Genomic DNA, 21,579 nt, shown 5'->3' on the forward strand with positions numbered 1-21,579 from the left:
ATAGACTTGACAAAAAATAAAATTTTATTTAATAAAAAAAAAACTTTCTAAACAGAATAATTTTAATAAAAAGCAGATGCAACATCACCAATCACTTTATAGAACTCGAAATTACTTATTGGGACATATAAAAAAAATGTGAGGACAGAGAGAGGGATCTTGGATGAGTAAATTTTTTGCATGGTGAGTAAGGTTTTGCATCATCTGTTAAGTTCTGATTATAATCCTGAATACAACAACCTTTTTATATGACCTTCTGATCCTAGGTAAAGTTATAGAAGAGCATATTAGTAACATGAGCTAGCTAAGGGTTATGTAATTTAGGAACTAAATTACATAACACACACACACACACACACACACACACACACACACACACACACACACACACACACACACACACACACACACACTCCAGGAAATGATTCCCCCATCTAAAGAGGAACATCCACAACAAGATTTGAATTAAAACTCAACTGGATGGATAGCAAAGATTCTATTCACCAACTAAACCAACATTTCACTTTACATTACCATTCAAGAAATACTCAAGTTGTCATAAATTATATTTTAGTCTTGGGGTGGGGGGGGGGACAAAAAATAACATAAACACTCTGTCTTAATTTTGACCTAGGAATCACTAAGGATCAAAACCACATAGGCGGAAAGAGACATCTACATGGCATTTAAGGAAGTAACCAGAGATTCTGACCCAGTATTTAATCTTCATATTTTTATGGTGTGCCCTAGTATCAGGTATGCATTTGGATACTGAACGAACAAGAATGAACTGGCAATTTCAGACTTATGGGAAGAATGCATTTGGTTAGCTATTTTCTTTCCTGCAGATATGCTATAGTGGACAAACAATGAAAAGTCATCAACTCAACCTCAACAAAACTAAAGGTCAACAATATCAATCTAAAAAGTGTCAGCAGAAAAGCAGCAGACCTAACTAAAGATGTAAAATATATGAAGCTGACATAACTGGGCCTGCCAAGATGAAAGAAAAATAAGACAGTGCTAAATAATAACTAAGATATTTAGATAAAAGTAATCAGAGAAAACAAACAATATTCAACACTAAACAAACTTCTTGAATGACCATTTCAAATACAGTGATTTGAGTCAATTGCGAAACTGGAAATTGGATAATGAAACTTATTAATGCATGAGGTCCCATAGAAGGTTCTTGTAGAAAGGAAGCAGAGGAATTCATTGAGTCACAGAGGGCAGCCGACATAAAGAAAAAAAACAAAAGTTTGTTCCTGGAGATCTAAACAGTAGAGTAGAAAATAAACTTCAACTCCCTATCCACCAACACTCTCAAGTCTCTGGCCTCATCAATCTCTTGGAGTACAGTTCCACCAATGTGATATACTGCTGCTAATCTTTTCATCCCAAAATGCATAACCTTACATTTTGCCACATTAAATTGACACCCATTCTCCTTAGCCCAGGTCTCCTTAGTCCTTTAATCTCTTTAATTCGGGAATAAAAAAATTCTGAAGCATTGCTAAATAAGATTCACCCCTGACAGTGGGCTCATTGAAAAAGAATGGCCTGATAATGCAATACCTCCTAACCGTGCACCACACATTAACTTTTGGTGAGTCTCTTTTGTGTTGCCACATTTCCTGAGGCTTCTCTGTACCCCAAATGTGGCTACTGTGATGGTTAACTTTCCCACTTATGTGGAATGTTGCTTCATCTGAAAAAAAAAAAAGTCAACATGTCAAATAACATCCCTGTCATTTTCCATTTGTGTCTTCATCAGTTGACAGAAATCCAACTTGGCATGATAATCCTCTTCTTGTAGCATTTGAACAGTCGTCATTTTGTAAGCATGTTTATGGTGTTGTCTGGTTAGAATTCTGTGCACTGTAGTTTTTGGTACATTTAACTCAGCAGTGTAGCACTGATTTCTTGGGAGTCTTATCAAATGTCCTTTCAATTTCAACCACATTCACTTTCCTTGATGAACGCTTCCTGGTCTGGGTTTGTCATGAATTGATCCAGTTTCTTTGAATTTTTTCATCCAGTTATTAATTAAATTTTTGTGGGGAGCTTCCTTGTTATAATGGGCAGAGAATTTCTTTCTCACTGCTGTTATGGACTTGAGTTCAGCAAGCCACAGGATGCATTTGACTTTTTTTTCAACTTTTGCCATCTTCAATCACACCAGTCTAGGAAAAAAAAAAAGAAAAATATAATGAAATAATAATAGTTATACTTTCAAATGATATTTATTGTGACTCTGTAACTGTGATACTTTTGAAGCAGTTAAAGATCAAAATTGCACTAAAAATTATGGGACATCCTGTATACAAATATTATTGGAGGAAAAAATGAAAAAGTTTAAGAACATGAGAGTTTGAAAACAACCAGACCTTGGAGACACAATAGCAAAATCTGAAGTAAACAATATTCAGTTAGTAAAGCAATAATGAAGTAATTGGGAAGAACAGAAAAATTAGAACTTCAGGGTAGCCTCAAGAAGTTAAAGGAGTCCTGGGAAACAAATCTTGATGAATGTTGCTGGAGTGTCATTCAGCAAATGCCCTGAGAGAATATAGAGAAAAATGTAAGAAATCAATGTAATGTGTAAAAATTAGCTGAAGAAAAGTCATGGAAGGATAAGAGAAGATATACTCGTATATCATGAAGACTGCTAAACATTCTGAAGGCTATTCAAAAAATAAAAAAGTTTGAAAATGGAAGATCAGAGAAAAAAAAGGTGATAATAAAACCAATTACTGTGAAAGATTTAAATGAGATAAGGACTGACAGAATAATGGTAGAAAATATTCAAGAAGAATGCAGTCAGTACATATTAGTACTTGAGGTAGAAAATGTTATCACAAATCTGAAATTTGGGAAAGCAGCTTGAGTAGATGATTTCAATCATAAATAGACAAATAAGAAGGTATAAATGTTGTACAGCCTTCTAAATTATGCTAGTTTTTGCTATTATGCTAAATTATGCTAGTCAGGAAGTTGAATTCTAAAGGGCTGAATTATATAACTAATAAAAAAGGAAATAAAACAATGTGAGAGAGTTACAGAAAAATGTTTCTGAATGTTCCACGTAAGAAACATGCAAGCTTACTTAAGTGGTTTAAAAAATTGAGGAAAAGGGACTTGGGAGGTAGATCAGATCAGAGGGACCAGGCAGGATAGGATCAGATTTTTTTGAAGCATTTAACACAAATAGCTGAGAACTCAAGGAAAGCATACTAATCGATATTTAAGTTTTGCAGATCAGGAAAAAGCATACAATAAGGTGTAAAGAAAAAAGCTACACCAAATTTGCCAAAATGTGGTGTCTCATTTATGATATAATATAATACCAAATAGATATAAGTGAGATGCTGTATAGAGCTACATATCTATATATCTATATATATATATATATATTTTTTTTTTTTTTTTTTAAATGTAGCTCCCATCTACAAAAGGTTTTTCTGTAAACCTATGGTGCATTCATACCATGGGTACGCTAAGGATTTTTTTCTTCATTATATATATATATATTTTTTTTTTAATTTTTTTTTTTTACAGTCCAGAAATCCTGCTCTAGGCCAAACATGAAATTTTTTCAAGTAACTTCAGGCCTCCAATAAGCAGGAAAGTGGTCTCACACTGAGTGATGAAATTCATCTCCCACCTGAAGACAATCACAAACATCCATGCTCACAGTAGAATTCACACCTACAGCCTGTTGGTTGGAGAGTGGGTATGCTAACCACTTTGGCCAGCAAGGCTGGTTATATATATCTTATATTTAAGTGACAAGTCAGGAATGAAAATGAACAGAAATATGGCAAAGCCACTGTAAAACTGGGTATGAGACATGCACCCACTGTTATTCATCATCTAAAGGGGTCACTTTATGAAAGAAAATGGTATAAATTATGCAATTATCCTTGATGTGCATAAATGTCAAGGTATGCAGTGCACACTGAAACTGCAATATCATTGATATTACATTGAAATATCATGGATACAAAGTGCATGAAAGTGCTATATTTCATCCACATAGACGATGACATGGTTAAACCTGATATCAAAACCAAAAATATTAAATTCAGCTCTTTATTTTATGGAGATGTGTTGTACTCATAAAGAAATCCAATAGAGGCAGTCCCTGACTGACAGATGGGTTGCATCCTGGAGGACCATTCATAAGCCAAAACTTAAATAAGTTGGATCAGCCTCTTCCGACAGAAGTTTGCCATATAAGTTGGAAATGTTTAGAATGTAATGTTAAGTGATAAAACTGAGAAATTCAAAATAAACTGTTCATGGTAAATGGCATAAATAAATTAAGAAATCATAAATTTAAGACAATTTGAAAACAGTTTAAAATATTTATAATGAATTTCAATTATTCAAATAATTTAAAATGCTCTATTAATATGCACTCCTTAACGACTATTTATGGTTGATGTAGATGGTTTAATGTCATGTAATAGGCTCACAATGTCTTGATCTCATTTGTAATTTCTTTTATTTCCATATTTAATCCAGGAAATCATAAAAAAAAATAATAAATAAAACAATGTCATTGGTCGGACAATCATGAATTTAACTGAAATTTTCACTTAGAATGTCAGTAACCCCTCATTGGTATAAATTTCACTGGAAGATTTATTGACATTGTCCATAACTCTGAATCAGCGTAAATTGGAGTGATTTGGAGACTTATCCAGAGACTGCCTGGATAAGTCTCCAAAACTGCTCATAAAAACTGAATAGCTTCTGTAACAAATTTAGTATGAAAATATAAAATTAAAAAACAGGCAAAACATGAAACAGATCAACTGCATTCCCAACAAGTAAAATATTTCTGCTATTTAGGCACAATTTTAGTGAAAATGAAAATTTAAAGTAGAAAATAGATGATAGCATAAGAAAAGCGGTATTACTTTTATTATTATTATTACTTAACACCTCAAGGGAGTTCAAAGACTCATCGAGGGAGGGCACCTACTCTACAACTCTCCATCTCCACTAATCCACCAACCGCAACTACCTTCATCTACACCAGCGGTCAGCAACCTGCAGCTCCTGAGCCGCATACAGCTCTTTGAATGAATAATTGCAGCTCTTTTCGTTATTAAACAATCTATTTTTGACTTGCAAAATGAATGTTATTTATTAAATTAGAAACTAAAAACTCTAAATATAGCATTTGCAATAAATTAAGGACATTTTACATTAAGTCAAGGATATTTTACAATTGAATATAGTACATGTGATGCTGAAAAATTTAATACTTTCATGTTTTTGAACTCTTTGAAATCATATGCGATAATCCTTCTTTACATTTGTCTTGAATTATCATGGATAATGTAAGAATTCATAAACCCACTCATTTGTCAAATATTTGTTTTAATTATTCATGCCAATTAAAATGACTTTCACCATATTCATACATGCTTAATCCCATAGAAAACATTTTTTCGAAGATAAAATCTAATGTGAGAGAGGCTTTGTCTTCGGGAATGGAAAGAAATAATCTTCCTGATTTGATTCATGATGTGGTAGTAAGAATTACTACGATGGACTGTGTTAATTATTTTATGAATATGATGAGGAACATAACACTTGCAATACAAAATCACGAGTTTTAATTAAATAATTAAACTTAAGTTATGTTTTATGTTGTTTTAATTTATTAAACCAAATACGTCACGCTAGGCTAGCACATGTAGCGCTAAGGTGGCGCTTGCCTGTCTTCGCATATAGTGCAGGTGCGGTTTGTAAATCTGCTCACTTTGTTAAAATAAGTAAAGGTTTTGTAGTGGATGTTGCAGTGCTTTCATTTACTGGTGATTGTGTTAGGTAATGTGAATATTGTAACATTAAATTAAACATTAATTACAAAATAAAAATATTTTTGTAGTATTTAGAATGTCAGCAAAGAAGAGAAAGATAGAACAAGAAAATCGGGAGTTTAAAAGTGAATAGACCGAAACCTACACATTTGTAGGAAATACAGCAGGATTTCCAATGTGTTTAATATGCCATGAAAAGCTTTCAAACAATAAAAAATCAAATATACAAAGACATTTTTTAAATAAACACGATACATTTGACAAAGCATATCCACGGGGAGATGAAAGAAAAAAAGGCAGTAGAACAGCTGCAACGCAAAATGAACCTAACTAAATGTTCATTTTCCAAATGGATAAAAGCATCAAGAAATACAACTATTGCTAGTTTCGTGGACGCTCAAGAAATTGTTAAACGAGGAAAACCTTTTACGGACGGTGAATATGTGAAAGAATGTTTTATTAAAATGTCCGATTTCTCTTTTGCGATTTTAAAAACAAAGTGGAAATAATTACAAAAATAAAAGACATACCATTATCTGCTAAGATTGTAAAGGACAGAACTATATGAATGGCAGAAGATATAACAAATCAGCAGGTTACAGATCTAAATTCAACACCAGGATTCTCCATTGCCTGTGACGAATCATGCGATGTGGATGACATTGCACAGATTGTACTTATTTGTAGATACGTAAACTCTCAAGGATCTCAAGAAGAATTACTCGATATACTGCCACTTACAGGACAAACTCGTGGAGAAGACATTGAATCAGCTGTTACCACTTGCTTGAAAAGTAAGGGTATTGATATTAACAAAATAATATCTATTGCGACCGATGGGGTGGAGAGCATGAAAGGTACAAAAAAAAGGTTTTGTTTCTTTATTTAAAAAACAAATTTTGCATGATGTGTTTTCCTTCCACTGCATAATCCATCAAGAGATACTTTGTGCACAAACTTTTCAAAAAGAGATAACAGTAGTGATGGATTTGGTTGTAGAAATTGTTAACAAAATAATGACAAGACCGCTACATCATCGGCAATTTTGTAAACTCCTTAAAGAAATCAATTGCAAATATTTCAATCTTCTTTTGCATAACAGAATAAGGTGGCTTTCCAGAGGTGAGGTGGTGATGCGATTTGCCACAAGGTTGAGAGGTTAAGTTGATTCTAAGACAAAAAGACCTTGAATATGCACAGTTAGAAGATACTCATTGGTTACAAAAATTCTACTTTATGATAGATATGCCTTCCCATTTAAATGCACTAAATTTTTTTTTTCTTTTAGAAGAAGTGATTTTTTCTAAAAGAAAAATCACTTCTTTTAAGCAGTGATTTTTCTTTTAGAAGAAGTGATTTTGTTTGAACAAAAATTATATTTATTTGCGACAGACTTAGAGAAAGGCACATTATTACATTTTCCTACGTTGAAGAAATAGCAACAAGAACAAGCTGATAATAATTCCATAAATTTAACCTTTTTCAAAGAAATTGTGGTAAATATGCGATCTGAATTTAATGGGAGATTTGAAGAGTTTAGAAAGAACAAGGCAACTATGTCATTTTTATTGCAACCACTTGAAATTAATCCTGCCGAATTAAATTTTTCACCTTTTGCTGGAATTGATGAGGCTGCTTTCAACTTGAGTTAGAGGACCTGAAAACCAAGGATTTGTGGAATTCAAAATTTAGAAATGTTGAAGCTGACCTGGAGGATTTCGAAAGGCAAAAATCTACCCTTACAATATACACAAATGGTCTGAAATGGAAGATCTTAAAAAGCAAGATCAGATTGTATTTGACATGTGGAATTATTTATCAGACACTTACATTCAGTTAAAAATATATGCATTTGGACTTTTATCAATTTTCGAATCGACATATTTCTGTCAGCAAAATTTTCTAATATGAATTTTATTAATAGTTATTTGCCGCATATTGAGAAACTATCCCAAGTTCAACAGAAAAAGTCGCAATGAGAAGATATTTTAAATTTAAAAAATTAAAGAAATAGGTATGTTATTGGATTTTATACATATGTTTTTGTAAGGAGGAGGAAATCTTTGTTTCATTATTTAATATTTAAAAATATCATATAATTTCCTGTGACATGCCACCCTTGTGTTTTACAAGTATGATAACGTGTTACTGTAAAAAAAACCTGAATAAATAATTTAATTATAATATTTTCAATGTAGTTACTAAATTTAAAGCAGTGATGAGCAATTAAATAGTAAATCAAATACTCTGTTCGATCTGCATAAAGAATATTTTCTTTTTCTTTGATAAGAAAGTATTATTTTCCATTATTTAGGTATATTTTAATTTTTTAACCTGCACAAATAAATCTACATGTAAAAATCAACATTCATTAATGTTGATTTTTAATTAAAATATACTAATTCTGCTATACAAAACGAACACCGTAGACCGCACAAAAAACCTGAGAGGGCCACATGCAGCCCAAGGACCATTGGTTTCTCATTACTGTGCGTGCGGCTCCCTAAATTTTTTTTTAACAGTTATAATTTTAAAAATGGTTCTTCACTCCAAAAAGGTTGTCGACCACTGATCTACACCAATGCCATCTACCGCAGACCACCACCACTACTAGTATTTTAACAGACAATCACATCACCTGAAGTGGTCACTTTATGAAATATAGGAAGTCAAATGAATAAATTTATATGAAAAACAATCAAGTCAGCCAAATACACTTAACTAGAAGTACAGTAGCCCCCCCCCCACACACACACACCATATCAGCAGGGTTTGGTTCCATCATCTTCAGCGAATACCTGAAACTGCAAATAGTAGCAAACTACTAGTGAGACACAGATTTTTGCACATATATAGCAAATTTGAAGCAGGAAATTATTAGTAAATTGACTTAGTCTCACATGTTAGGACCTCATTTAATAAAAAGTTATTTAAATGAGGTAATTTCTAGACTACCACTTCACCCATACTATCCAGGAATGCTATCTACCACATTTAGGCAAAAATGCAGTAGAATGCACCTCCGATTAGTACGGGTGAAGTGGCAAACCAAAAAAATTGCCTCATTCAATAAAACTTTCTTTAAACAAATAAAATTTAACCCACATAATAATTATATAGAACGAAATGAGAAAATATGCTAATGAAAATGTAATTGTTAATAAAATCTTAACATTTTTATTCTTATTAGGAGGAATCAACTGAGATCAGAACACCTCATTGTGCTCAGCTACATATTTATTCATCTTCCGAATTGTCGGCTGTTTGCTTGCCTACTGAGCAAATGATGTAGATGGCTGAGGATCGTTGATAGTAGAAGCTTTGTCGACTTTTTTAAAAAACATTGTTATTGGAAGCTGCCGTTTTTGTCTCTTCAATTCAGTAAACAGGTTCTGCAAAGGTTCCAAAGCTTCAGTTATAGTGCGAGCAATTTTTATGCTGCGCTCCATCATTGAATCATAATCCATTATTCCTTTAATGTTTGAGCCGTTTGAAATATCATGGCAAATTTTCCGAGTGTCCACGCTGGTAGTTCTTGTTCACTTTCATCCTCATCATCATCCTCTTCTGTAGAAGATTTGGCAAGATCTTTCAATTCCTTGTTAGTGAGCACTTCACGATGTCCATCTATGTAATCATTCAATTCTTCTTCTGTCATATTGTCAAATCCCTTTCCACCTATTTTCCATGCTGTGTTAATTATCGTTGTTATCTGTGAATTAATATCAGGGGTGTCTTGGGAATTACGAATAGCATCACTCCACAAATTCTTCCAGCATGCAGTTACAGTTTCTGGTTTCAATTCGTCTCTTGATGAATACAACTGCACCTGCAATTGTTAATGATTTCCAGCATTCCATGACTCCAACATCAGCAGAATCCTCAACCATTGCACGAATGATATCGAAAGCCTGCCGAGCATATGAGGCTTGAAGCAGCTAATGACACCTTGATCGAGTGGCTGAAGCAATGAGGTCATATTAGGTGGGAAGAAAACCACTTGAACATTTTCATCTTTGGTGACTAGTGACTCAGGGTGCCCTGGAGCGTTGTCAATAAAACTTTAAATGGTAATCCTTTCCTCTCCAAGTATTTTTTCACCTCCGGAATAAAACATTGATGGAAACATTCTGTAAATAACAAGGCCGTGACCCACACTTTCGGATTTGATTGCCAAAAAACAGGCAGACAACTTTTGTTTTTAAGGGCACGTGGATTCTGTTCTTGGTAAACAAGGCCAGGTTTAATTATATGACCAGCTGCATTGCCACAAAGTACCAGCGTCAATCTGTCAAATGCTTTAAAGCCTGGTGCTTGATTCACAGTTTTATGGATGTAGGTCCATTGGGGCATTTTCTTCCAAACGAGGCCAGTTTCATCACAATTAAAAACTTGCTTAGGATGATAACCTTTCTCTGCAATATTTTTTTAAAATTCTGCTGGGAACAATGCAGATTCTCCCAGAATTTTTATGTTTTTTAGATTAAACCTAGTTTTGAATCTATGCAACCAGCCCTTGCTTGCTAAAAATGACTTTTCTTCCTCTTCTGTTTCGTCTTGAGGCTGCATATCTTCATATAGGATCAATGCTTTTCGTTGTAATGTGTTACCATCAATAGGAATCCTTTTTCTTGTCATGTCTTCCACCCACAAATTCAAAGCTTTCTCTACCTTGAGTAACGCCTTATCATGCACTGTATCCATAACATTTGCAGATTTGGGCATAATGGAAAGACTGGCATGAATTTTTTCTTTGTTCTTCAACACTTCAAGTATCGAAAATTCATTTGTATTATAGATCTCGGCAACGGTTGCAATTGCTATTTTTTTCTACTTCAATCATATTGATAATCTTTGATTTTTCACTAATACTGAGCACTTCACGTCTTCTCTTCAGTTTTGAAGCCATTCTTAAATTTTTCACAATTTATTTGCTTGAATTTAAGTAGTGACTTGAGTAGAGATATCATGGTACCCATCTATAAAAAGGAAATGAAACTGAATGTGGAGAATTAGAGAGGTTTCTTTAATGAATATTCCAGATAATAATTATTATTATTATCTGAGACCTGAGACCTCCAGGGAGTCAAGGACTCATCGAGGGAGAGTATAATCACCCAAACCAGCTATCATACCTTCGCTTAAATTCATTCACACTAGATGCACTCACCACCCCTAAGGGCAAATTATTCCACTCACTCACTCACTGCTCTCTGGGAGAAAAACCTAGTTCTTACCCCTTTCTTGACTGCAAATAAATTTAACTTCCATGGATGCTCCCATGTTCTATCCCCACCTTCCATATAACAAAAAATTTCATCAGTTGATATCCTATAACACCCATTTAAAAGTTTATAGACCTCTATCATATCACTTCTCTTTCTCCTGTTAACCAAAGTCTGTAATCCACATACTCGCAATCTCTCTTCATAATTAAATCCAATAATCCAGATATAATCTTTGTAACTCTTCTTTGTATCCTTTATACAGCTTCTTTATTCCCTTGGAACCTGGGAGACAAAATCTGCACACAATAATCCAGGTGTGGTCTTATCAAAGTCTTATAAAGAGGCAAAATGATTTCCTTATCCTTACATGTCAAGGTACGTTTCAACATCGCAATTATCCTCTGAGCTGTATTTGAAACTTTTGCTATGTGACCTTTGAACATTAAATTCCTATCCACCAATATGCCAAGATCCCTTGCCACTTCAGTTTCTTGTAGCATAACCCCTCTAATATAATATGCCACTGGAACTCTAATCATGCCAAAGCTCATAACTTTACACTTCCTAATATTAAATTGACAGCCATTTTCGTTTGCCCAAATTCCCAGTCTATTCGAATTATTTTGTAATTGCTGAATATCAGTAGCATACTTGATTGTCCTGCCTATCTTCACATTATCAGCAAACAATTGCACATCTGATGTTAGATCCTTCCTGATGTCATTAATGTATAGATTGAACAACAATGGCCCAAGGACTGTGCCCTGAGGTACACCACAGGTCACCTTAAATCTGGCAGATTCACACCCACTGTATATCACTTTTTGATATCTGTCTGTCAACCATCCCCGATCCAAGTCAAGAGTTTATATTTCAATCCCATATTCTCCAGTTTATGCAACAGCCTTTCATGTGGTATCCTATCAAATATCTTAAAAAAAATCCAAAATTATCATAGTGTATCCATTCCCTTTATCCAACTCTGCCATAACATTGTTATAAAATATGGGCAAATTGCGAGTTCTTACTAAAAACCCTAGTGACTGTAAATGCTACAGACCAATAGCTTTGACTAGCACTCTCTGCAAACTAAACGAAAGAATAATACATACCAGACTTATGAACTAGCTCTTAGAAAATAACAAGATCAACTTCTACCAAACTGCATATAGGTCTCAACACAGTAAAGAAGATCAATTATTTAATCTGTGCCAATCAGTCATAGATGGCTTTCAAGAAAAAATCACCAAAGAAGACAACAACAACAACAACATTCTTGGATCTCACAGCTGCCTTCGATCGTGTTTGGAGACAAAAATTAATAAAAATTGCATACGATATTGGAATAAATTGGAATGCATTAATTTGGATTTCTGATTTCATGAAAGGAAGAAAAATGAAAGTAAAAGTTAATCGAATTTATTCCAACATGCATTGAACTTGGGCTGGAGTCCACAAGGTTCTGTCTTAAGACCACTACTATTTCTCATCTATATGAACAATATCCATTCTCACATAACAAATGACACAAAAATAGCATGCTACACAGATGATATAGCAATCTGGCACACAAGCAGTAATCCTCAACAATCTGAAAGAGTCCTAAATAATTCATTAAAAGGCTTAGACAGATAGGCAAAGAAACTTAAATTACAGATAAACCCAGAAAAAACAAAACTCAGCATCTTCTCCACTGACAGAAAAAATAGACATAATTTCAAAAATCAAAATATTATTATTATTATCATCAAGAGAGACCTCCAGGGAGTCAGAGACTCATCGAGGGAGGCCACATACTACACACACCAGCTATCATACTTATTCTTGAATTTGTTCACACTGCTTGCACTCACAACATCAAATGGCAATCCATTCCAATCACACACCACCCTCTGAGAGAAAAATCTAGCCCTCATACCCTTCTTGGCAGCCTTCATTCTCAGCTTCCAAGGATGCCCTCTCGTCCTTTCCCCACCCTCCATAAATTGAAAAATCCCATCAATTGAAATCTTGTATGACCCTTTCGGAAGTTTGTAAGTCTCAATCATATCACCCCCTCTTTCTCCTGTTTGCTAGTGTCTGCAGTCTATAAATTCTCGATCTGTCTTCATAATCAGTATTCCACAATCCTGATATCATTTTTAACATAACAGTCTCCTTTGTACTCTCTCCAATATATCAGAATCACAATGGTAACCAGGAGACCAGACCTGCGCACAATAGTCCAAGTGATGTCTTATCAAGGTCTTGTAAAGAGGCAAAATAACATCATTATCTTTACATGTGAACGTTCGTTTCAGCATTCCAATTATCTTTTGAGTTGTATTTGCAATCTTTGCCACATGGCCCCTAAACCTCAACTTCCTATCTATTAACACCTCAAGATCTCCAATTATCCATTTTCCCATGCCCACAATTCCAGCCTGTTCAAATCATTCTGCAAAGACTGCATATCAGCAGCATTCCTGATTACCCTACCTATCTTTGCATCATCATCAGCAAATAACTGTATGTCACTTGTCAAAAATATAATACCAAAATAGAAAAAACAGTCTCCAAAATACTTAGGCCTAACCCTCGATACTGAACTGAGATTCAACTCATATTACAAATATATCTAATAAAGCTCTTAAAAAGCTTAATATCATCAAAAGGCTTTGTGGAACAAAGTAGGGTGCAAAACCAAAGACACCTAAAACTACATATACTGCACTCATATGACCCACTATGGAATATGCCTCATCAATATGGGTACCAGCTTCTACTAGCTCAAAAGTAAAACTTGACAGAGTACAATCAAGAGCAGCAAAAATTATTATTGGTGCAGTCTCATCCACAAATAATTTAAAAGCATGACAAGAGTGTGGATTTCACATATTAGAAGACAGAAGAAAACTCTCCACAGTTAAATTCACAAAGTTAAATTCATAAACTGGATCAGGAGCAAACAACAGGATCACATCTCACTCAGGGCTTTCGGTGCCTGGACAAGAAAATCTAGACTAAAGAGATCATCCATACAATACGATCATGAAATTAGAAAACAGATAGACTTAGAACACCTGTCCATTGAAATAAGCAAAGAGCCATTCCTTTCCACTATTCTACCAAAAAACACAATGATAAACTTAAACCTCCTAGAACCTTGTTCAAAAAAGGATTCACAGGAAGAAAATAAAAAAAAAAGGACTTGACACTATACATCACTTAAATAATCTAAACCATGTCACTGCCTACACTGATGGATCATCTGATGAAGCACTCAACCAAGGAGGTTCAAGGGTTTTTCTAACTCTACCTGTAGGTGAGAAAATGAAAATCAAAACCACAGCTGGCAAAATAGCTTCAAACTTCACTTGTGAATTAACAGCCATACAAACAGCTCTCAAGTTCTATCTCTCTAATCCAGTAATAAACATTACAGAAGGAATAACCATCAACAGCGACTCTAAATCTGCACTTGAAGCATTAAAAAATGGAAAAACAAAACTCACACAGGAAATTCATGAACAACTAACAACATTAAATTTGAAAAATAAGAACTGTATACTACAATGGATACCAGCCCCATGTAAATATTGAAGGCAATGAAAGAGTAGACAGGCTAGCGAAAGAAACAAGACATTTATCTCAAAAATCGCACCCATTATCACTAACTGATGCTAACTCAGTAGAACAAACACTCAAGAAGAATGAAATCAGTGAAATTAATGAAAACAGAGAAATAACCACAATCATCACCAGACTAAGGATGGAACATTTTAAAGGCATGAAAATTCAGCCAGACAGTAGTAGGAGCTATGAAGTATGCAAGAACTGTCCAGGAGTTGAACGAACACCTGCCTATATCTATTCTTGTCCAGCAATTGCTGCTGCTCTACAAAAAAGTGACAATAATTCTAGAGAAAGGCTCCACTCCATCAAAGTTCAACAGATTGCCAAAGCAGTTCTACAGTTCCACAGTCATATCTAGAAGCTTTCAATGGACTCGACAACAACAACCAACTTCTCTAAAATCTTCACTATCACACCAGAGATACTGATAGGTTGGTAGTTAGATACATCAGTTTTTGCACCACCCTTGTACAATGGAACTATCATACATTCCTTCCATTCCAAGTGGCATCAATCCTGAGCTGAGACTCAAGTTATATAAACATGTAAACGGTGTAGCCAATTCGGTTGAACATTTCTTTAGCAAATGGGCTGATATTCCATCTGTCCCTATAGACAAATTTTTATCCAGGTTATGCAGCAGCTCTTCAACCTCATTTTCATGAATCTCTAACTCTTCATCCAATGTAGCAGTAGCACTGTACACCATGTTACATACACCTGGTTGAGATATCTTAGCAAAGTGAGAACTCATTAACCGAACAATCCCATTAGCTTCTGACATTCGAGTACCATCTGCATTCAATAAAGATATTCTTTCGCATTCATTCTTTCTTTCTTTTACTTGTGGCATAATGATAAAATTCTTTTGGATTGCCTTTAGCTTGCATGGCCTATTTCTTTTCATACTCTGATTTAGCTTTCCTCACAACACTCGTTACTTTTCTAGCCTGAGTTTTATATATTTCTTAACTCCTCTCACTCTTATTCTCATGATATTCTTTCCACATCATCTTCTTCTTGTGAATTTCTTGCTTAATAAGGTTGGACATCCATTTCACTCCTAATCTATTTATTCTTCGAACACTCGGGATACATTCAGATACTGCCTTGTTTAAGCACTTTTTCAAAGATTCCCATGCACTGCTGACATTTTTTCCATTCAGTAACTGATACATGAAACCAAATTCTCCTAAGTTATCATAATTTCCAGCTTTGCAGTTCAGCATATAACCTGTTTTAATCAGAGTATCAATACAATTAGATACTTCCCAAGAAAGTACAGCATGATCACTGTCACCAATTGGTAGTAAAATAGCCATATTCTTGACAGAGGACCCCCCCCCTTCTGATGCTATGAGCAAATCCAACACCCTTTGACCTCGAGTTTCTTCTTTCACATGCTGCTTGAGAAAGTCATCTCGCAACAATTTAATAAATTCCTCTTCTTTCTTATCGTGAGATTTCTCTTCTACCCAATCAATGTTAAGAAAATTAAAGTCACCCATAATATCATTCGTTTGGTACTCATAAGGCTAAATTGGCCATGCATTTCTTAGTCTTCCTGCAACTGAACTGCCAAGTCTGTAGCAACACTCCACCATATATTTCATTATGTTAACCACCACTTCACACCAGATTGACTCAAATTCACCACTACATAAGACATTGTTACTGTTGTGTCCCAATTTATGATTATTATTCTATCTAGTGAAATTCTGCTTATCTATATTCAACTATTATCTATGTACGAGATATCACCCCAAAATACAAATATTTAAGCTATTTCTCCCCTTAGTGTCCCTAATATTTATATTATACTGCGCCTTTTGGGACATTTAGTTTGATATATAAAATACAAAAACAAGGAACAATTACTAAAATATGTCTGAATGTGAAACAATATTGCAGTCGTGACACTTTATCTCGTTACTTAACACATTAATTTCCCACGTGAATAGGTTCGTACGTTTTCAAGTGGTGCATTGGGCAGCAATTTCAGACAACTGTTTTATCAATGAACAAAGGTTTATTAAACTCATTAGTATGGTACAATTCAATTTCTAATATAATTCAATTCAATACTAAGAAAACATTTACAAAATAACATTAGCTTATCACAAGTAATTTGGCTATGATCCTATATGGATATTGCGATCATGTCGCCATAACAAATTCAACTCATACACTCATATGTATAATCCCAGATCTAATTAACACATTAGTTAACCCTATATTAGTCTGAATACGCTATATGCTGTAGCACCTGGACATATGTGATCAACTCACTCTATTTTAATTATTTAAAACTATGTAGATTAAATTATCCTTTCACTGTACTAACTTTGACATTTAAAACCTTCCTATACGTTACAATACAAATCAATAAACTTTCTACTTCAGCTTGGTTTATATCAAACAGCCCACTAATTTTATTTGAAATTTCTGTGATGTTCAAGTTTTCTTGAAATGGATTACTGATAAAAGATACAATCATTTCAGTTTTATTAAAATATTTAAATCTTGAATTTATTTCTTCCTTAACTAATTCTATTTCATGAATAAATTCTTTTAAATCATAGCGAAGTATTTCTTGATTTTGTTCAAAAAATTTTAATAAATATGGGAGATGTCTAAATTCGCAGTCATTTATATATTTTTTTAATAAAAGTAAGTATTGTTGGAAAGTTTTTACTGAACTTAACATGTCAATTAAATTTTTATCTCTACCTTGTAACTCTAAATTTAAATTGCTTAATTTCGTACAGAAATCTACTAAAAATGATAAGTGTAACAACCATCTTTTATCACTCAATTGTGGATAAATATCTCCTTTTTCACCAAGAAAATTTTTTATATCGTTAATTAATACAAGAAATCTTTCTAAAAATTAACTTCTACTGAGTCAGCGAACATTATTGTACAACAGAAGTTCTCTATCATCATCTGCCTGTAATTTAAATAACCACCATTGCAGGGCTTTTCCGCGAACAGAATTTACAATTTTAAATGTAATATCCAAAACATCTTTTGTGTTTAATCTTTTACTACACAGCACTTGTTGGTGAATAATAGTGGTATGTTAAAAAACCTGGATATTTGTCATTGTTTTTACATAATGAAATGAAGCCTGATTTATTACCTATCATTGCAGGAGCACCATCAGTAGTAATAGACACAAGTTTAAAAAGCAGAAGTTTGTGTTGTTTCACAAATTCATCAAATGTCGAAAAAATGTCTTCTCCCCTAGTCCTTCCCAATAATGCAATAATTTTCAGAAGTTCTTTACTTGAATAATCTTGAAATACCATGCAAATAAATACCATTAACTGAGCAATATCAGTGAAGTCGTTTGATTCATCAAATTGTAATGAAAATGCAACACACTGGTGAATGTCTGACATTAACCTGGCCTGGAAACTTTTCTCCGGCAATTGGAACTCTTTCTTTTGGCAATTTGAAATCTTGTCTGCGGCCTAGAAGTAGTCTCTCTCTAGCGACATCTCGAACCAAGAAGCTCCTTTCTGGAAGCAGGAAACTCCTCTCTCAAGCAACATGGATCCAGGCAGTCTTTCTGACGGCGACTCTGGATCAGGTGGCCTCCTCTCTGACAGCAATTCTGGAACCGGGACCCCTTCTGCTTGCTTCAGTCCCTTTTTATTAGGCCTACTCTGAGACCTCGCATGAAGTTTGGCAACCCCCAAAGAATCAGTATGAGTCTTTCATCTTAAGTTCCAAGTTCGGCACGCCTTTGGCTCTCCTCCGCTTTCTTTTGATTGTAAGTTGCCGGCCATTGAAAAGTTGTTTGAACTCTTTCTGACTGACTTCGGAAATGTTTACACTTAGAGCCTGCAAGTCTTTCTCATACATACAAGTTTCAATAACAATCTTTCTAATGCCGCCATGTACAGCTTCGGCAACAAAAACATTGCCTTTGTTTTTAAGACTCTAACATATTCTTATTAAAGCAGTATATACAGTTAGCTTCAAAAGAGTTATTTACAAAAACATCTAATACAAACTATACAGAGACAAACAAAGTTTATTTTTTTATAATATTCACATGGGATTTAACCTAAGTAAAAAATCGATGTAATGTGCTTTGGAATATTTAATATTTAAGCTGCAATCGAGTTTTTACACTTTGCTTATAATCATATTCACTCAGCTCGCTGTTTGACTTCCACTAATCCAAATTAATTCATTTACCCGGACTTATAAGAAAATTACTGATTTGACAATTTTAATGAAAAATAAATAAACAATAGCAATACACTTAAAGCGAATTAAAAAGAATACAAAATAATAATAAATAAATATTATGTTTTCAGTTTTATTTAAATCTGTAAGTAAGGAGGAATACACAAGAGATCGACCAAAAATCGGTCGATCGCAATCGACGGGTTGAACACCCCTGATCTAGGTGGTCTGATGCAGTTAGAAGTGCATCAATCTACTAAGATCACATAAGATCTTAGTAGATTGTTCTTATGTGATCTTAATAAATCTAAGTAGATTTTCACATAAGATCAGACAATACTGGATTTTTGACAGTATGATGATTGCATGTAATTACAGTAAATAATACCTGATGAATTAAACTTTTTATTTTGATATACTTAGAGTAATTTTTGACTATAGTTGTAATACATTACAATAAGGACTCTTTATTCTCGTGAAAAGGCTTAGACGTTGGTTATACATTCTTACTAAATAGCTTAAGGAAATTACAATGTACAATAGAATATACATTAAAATAAATTGTAACACACTTCCAATATTTTGGCAACGTCATGTTGCCATTATCACAGGAACTTAAATACAAGACACGTGCATGCAAGCACAACACACAGTAAATGAGGAATGAAGCAGGAAGCTACTCTTTCTCCTAAAAGTCCTGATGGTGCTCCTGAGTGGGCATTGCTGGTATTCTTGGCCGATTGGGCTGAAGGTCTTCTGATGTGGGTTTCCCAAATATGAGGCAGTCTCATGGAACCAAATTTGTTTAGGTTTGGATTGTTTCTTAGGGCTGAGGCTGATTCCACGAATAGTCTTTCGTATTTGAATTTACTATGGTGTATTATCGTTGCTTTCTTCCACCGTATTCTATGGCAGGAATCCAGCGCATGGTCTGCAAGACCAGAGTGGCTGTATTGGTGAAACCAGATGTAGTCCTTGTGTTCTGAAATTCTGATATTTGCTGTCCTGCCTGTTTGGCCAAAGTGGGACAACTTACAACTGCAAGGGACCTGGTATACACCAGGTAGGTCTTGGGGGGGGGGGGGAGAGGTTGGTCTTTAATGGAGTGGATAAGGGATGCCAATTTTTTATATGGTCTGAAACAAGAAGTTAAGTCATGTTTTTTTAAGATTTTTGTAATTTTTTCTGAGGCGCCTCGGATATAGAGTATGGTGATGGATTTAGAGTAATCCTTGTTGCGAAGGGGGGCGGGGGTTGTAGTTTATTGATTTCAATATGTTTTGGATTTTTTTGGGGGGTAGCCACTCACTGGCTAAGAAAGTGTTGAGAATGTGGTTTAGTTCTGTGGTTAGGGCATTGTCATTTGAACAGATAAATTTAGCGCTGTTGTGTAGTGTCTTAATGACTCCATATTGTTGTGAGGGGGGGGAGATTGTTGGTGAATATATCTGCCTGTGTGGGTGGGTTTTCTATAAACTGAGAAAACCAAAGTTGCATCAGGCTGGCGGGTGACTAGTGTGTCTAAGAAAGGAAGGCAGTTGTTTTTTTCTTCTTCCAGGGTGAACTTGATTCTGGGGTGTTGGTTGTTTAAGTGTGTTAGGAAGGAGAGGAGTGCATCGGAGCCATGTGGCCAAATAGCGAACACATCATCAACATAGCGAAGTCATGTGGTTGGTTTTTGCGGGGCCGAGTTTAAGGCTTTCTCTTCAAAAGTCTCCATATAAAAGTTGGCCTAGGGTGGGGAGAGTGGAGAACCCATGGCTGTCCCCTCTATTTGTTTGTAGAATTTTCCTTGCCAAACAAAATAGCCTGAGTTCATTGTGAACTGAAATAGGGCTGTGATATCGGGAGGAAATTTAAGTTCCTTGATAATGGCAACGTGACGTTACCGAAATATTGGAAGTGTATTAAAATTTATTTTAATCTATATTCTATTGTACGTTGTAATTTCCTTAATCTATTTAATAAGAAGGACTCTTTATATTGAGCTGAACATTTAAGTCTGAAATCAGTAATAGCATTTCCCAAGGATAAACATGGTTAGTGTTTTGGCATTTAAAAAGTAACCCAAAAATGAAAAGGTTTTAGCTAACAGCACAGTTACACAATGCTATGCCAGATGTCATTTGAAACAGTCACCCATTGATGGGTCTAACTGAAGTTTTCATTATTTGAAGGAGAAAATTCCTAAGTGGAGAAAATACCAACTAAGCTTACTACATGGTAGATGACTTGCATTTCATTGATGCCATTTTAGATCCTGAATAAGATATAAAGAGTTATAACTGATTCCAAGAGCAGGATTTCCAGTTTCTGTCCCCCTTCCCAATATTTAAACATGTAGTGGTATCACTTCAGGGCATGCCAAATATACTGTACAGATCCAGAACCTCCCTCACTTTTGAGTGTACGGCAGTAAAGCAGTCCACTGGCCATTTGACAGTGTACATGACTGAACCGATGGTAATATATTTAGAAGGCTTTCTGATTTGCTGACACATAATGCTGCTACCATCTACACTGCCAGGTCATGCACAAAAGGAGGCTGTGTAATGATATGCAAGGGGCACTGTTGAAGCCATGTTATGGCATGGAGACTGGATATGCACATCGACATGTCTAAGAACCTCCTCTCACCATATATTCCCCTGTTCTTTTTGAGAAAAATAAATGTAATAAATGTAGTGTTACTGCAG

At 34.7% G+C, this 21,579-nt stretch overlaps 1 protein-coding gene across 5 annotated transcripts in view; it reads right to left on the reverse strand.

The window, feature by feature from the left end:
- The window catches only part of LOC150098127 (DIS3-like exonuclease 1), a 412,479-nt gene that overhangs the window by 291,925 nt on the left and 98,975 nt on the right, over positions 1-21,579 (reverse strand). The gene's annotated exons all lie outside the window — the stretch shown is intronic.

The sequence above is a fragment of the Typopeltis vanoorti genome, chromosome 16 (genome assembly GCF_054136105.1).
Source record: "Typopeltis vanoorti isolate ZY-2024b chromosome 16, IOZ_Tvanoo_1.0, whole genome shotgun sequence".
NCBI classification, from domain to species: Eukaryota; Metazoa; Arthropoda; class Arachnida; order Uropygi; family Thelyphonidae; genus Typopeltis; species Typopeltis vanoorti.